We start from the raw sequence: 3,024 nt of genomic DNA, 5'->3' as shown, positions 1-3,024 counted from the left end.
GTGCATCGTCTATCCTCAACTCACAATTGACAGGTTTGAGCTTAGAAGTGGTATGATTCATCTTCTTCCAACTTATTATGGTAATACCACTGAGGATCCTTACATGCATGTTAAGCAATTCTTTGAAATATGTGCTACAATCAAAATTCAAGGACTTGATGATGAGCAGATTAAGATGAGGCTATTCCCATTCAGTTTAAAAGATAAGGCTAAGTCATGGTTATACTCTTTGCCTAATGCTTCAATTCGTACTTGGGATGAGCTTTCTAATAAGTTTTTGCAGAAATTCTTTCCAGCTCAAAAGACTAACAAGATTAGAAAGGAAATTCTTGGTTTCACACAAAGAGAAGGAGAAGCTTTTCATGAATGCTGGGAGAGGTACAAGGAGATGATGAGTTCTTGCCCACACCACAATATAGAGAGTTGGATGCAAATGCAATCTTTCTATGAAGGTTTGCTTGATTCCGAAAGGATGATGGTAGATGCAACAAGTGGAGAAGGACTGATGAACAAAACAGCAGATGAGGCTTTTACTCTCTTTGAATCTTTGAGTGCCAACTCTCAACAATGGAGCTACAATAAAGGAAGAGGAGCTCCTATGAAAGCTGTGGTCTCTGAGGTAAGTACTAATAATGAGATTAATGCAAAACTTGATGTTATGTGTTCTTTGCTTCAACAGGCAGTGACTGGCCCTCTAGGAAGCAAAGAGGAAGTTCAAGACCAATCTTTTGCAAAGCACATGCTAGAGCAAGCAAATGCCCTTCAAGGAAGGAATCCTCAGAATGATCCTTACTCAAACACGTACAATCCGGGGTGGAGAAATCATCCTAATTTCAGGTGGAGCAATAATTCAAATGTGCAACAATCTCAAGGACCTCCCCCAGGATTTCAAATACAACAAAGGCAATTCCAGCAAGCTCCCCAACAAGTGCAAGAGCAAAGGGGTGATCAAATGGGAGAATTGCAAGACATGTTCAAGAAGTTCATGGGGCAACAGATGCAAACCAATCAGAATCTTCAAAATGCAGTGAACAAACTAGAAGTGCAAGTTGGGCAGATTGCATCCTCCATGAGCAATAGAGCATCCGGAACTTTTCCAAGCCAAACGGAGGTGAATCCAAGGCATCATGAGCAAGTTAAAGCAGTGCACATCTTGAGAAGTGGTAAACAAGTTGATAATAAGGTTGGAGATGCCAATGAAGAGCAAGAAGATGGAGAAAACGTGGAGATCATTCAGCCACCACAAGGGCAGCCCACAGGTTCCACCAAACAGCCCCTCAATTCTCTTGGAAAGAGCACAGGCCCTAAGGTATCATCTAATGCTAATCAAGTTCCAATTTCATCTAATGCTTTTAGGCCTATTGCACCCTTTCCCAGCAGGTTATCAAAGTCAAAGAAAGATCAAGGCTTGGATGAGATAATGGAAATATTCAAGAAAGTGCAAATCAACATCCCATTGCTCAATGCCATTGCTCAAATTCCAAAATATGCAAAATTTTTGAAGGATCTATGCACTAACAAGAGGAGATTCAAAGAGCATGAACAGGTTGCATTAAGTGAAGAGGTTAGTGCAGTCTTACAAAGAAACAGGACGCCATCGTCCCAATGGAGTTAAAGGTTCGGTCTCTCCGTGTGGCCGAGCAGCCTGGGCATGAAAAGGGGAATTATGCACAAGCCATGGCTCAAGAGTTGGAAGATTTGGAGCAATCTAGACTCGATGCCTATAACCTAATGCAGGCACAAAAGCAAATCGCGGCAAGGGCGTATAACAAAAGAGTTAAGCAAAAGGCTTTCGCCGAAGGCGACCTAGTATGGCGAGCCGTGCTTCCTATTGGGACAAAAGACCCTCGGTTCGGAAAATTCTCGCCCAATTGGGAAGGGCCGTTCATTATCGAACGAATTCTCGCCCAAGGTGCATTTCAATTAAAAGATAGAGATGGGGATGGCACAACTTGCCGATCAACGGCCAGTATTTGAAGCGATATACCCCGTCATTGTGGGAGACGGCCGTAAAAAAGTTATGAGATTCGCAAATATCAAAGTGGAGTATGCAACATGACAAGGACAGACTAAAGGAAATCATACTTCATTTTATTTAAAAGGGGGGTGCGTTTACAAGGAGACGGCCAGGTCCTGGCCGAGTACAAACACATAAGAAAAATCACATCCTAAATCTACGCGCTTCGGCTCCTTGGTCCTCTTGTTAGACAATCAGACGTGATAGCGGCCGTGATAGCGGCCATCACTCTGGGCATGGTAAGCGGTCGTCATTCCAATTATGGGAGGAGCCATCACTCCAACCATGGTAAGGGCCGTCACTCCGGCCATGGGCGTAACCAGAGTACTCAGCCGCATAAATTTGGCCATGGCGAGTTCATCATCCCAGGTCCTCTCGCCCTCATCAAACTGCCAAGTCATCTGGACCAGGCCAAATCGCCAAGTCATGAGACTCAGCAGGGTTGGTTCTCTGGTTTTGATGAAGCTGCAATGAGGATCATTAGGGCAGTTTGGAATAAGGGAGGGGGAAGCCCAGGAATCGAAGAAGGGCTCCAGAGCGATTAAAGCAAGAGGGAAGTTCACTACATAATAAGGGTTTCAAATTTGAGGAACAAAGGCTGAGAAGACTGGGGAAAGCCAGTATGAACCTTCGAAGAAGATAAACCCAGAGTTTTGGGAGTTTGAAGGAAAAGGCGAAGGCGTTTGGGTTTTATACTGGCGCTGGAGTTCAAAACGCAGAGATATGAACCTCGAAAGATGAAACGGCCTGACGGCGCACCCAAAGCATGCGAAATTATGACAGAGACATAGTGGCCGACGTTTCGTTTAGTAGGGCAAATTGATGGCTCGTGCAGGTTGAGGGCACGATGACACGTCGAAGAACCCAAAGGCCGGCGTTTCCTCTGAAAAAACGAAGCGACGCCCTGGGCAATGATGGCCTACACGACGTGCTTGAGGCATTAAATGCGCCGACTGGCCTGCGCATTTAATGCCCCAGTTGTCAATCACTTCAGAGAGGAATGCAAA

The 3,024-nt window shown here is 44.9% G+C and overlaps 1 non-coding gene across 1 annotated transcript; it reads right to left on the bottom strand.

Moving 5' to 3' along the window:
• Positions 1–310: 310 nt before the first annotated feature.
• LOC148294688 (small nucleolar RNA R71) lies at positions 311–417 on the bottom strand. The gene has a single exon (XR_015835558.1). It is a non-coding gene; the product is annotated as a small nucleolar RNA R71 (small nucleolar RNA).
• Positions 418–3,024: the final 2,607 nt, after the last annotated feature.

This window comes from Prunus avium, chromosome 4 (assembly GCF_965620075.1).
Source record: "Prunus avium chromosome 4, drPruAviu1.hap1.1, whole genome shotgun sequence".
NCBI lineage: Eukaryota > Viridiplantae > Streptophyta > Magnoliopsida > Rosales > Rosaceae > Prunus > Prunus avium.
Note: the sequence above shows the minus strand (reverse complement) of the source record. Positions and strands in the feature narration are given on the sequence as shown.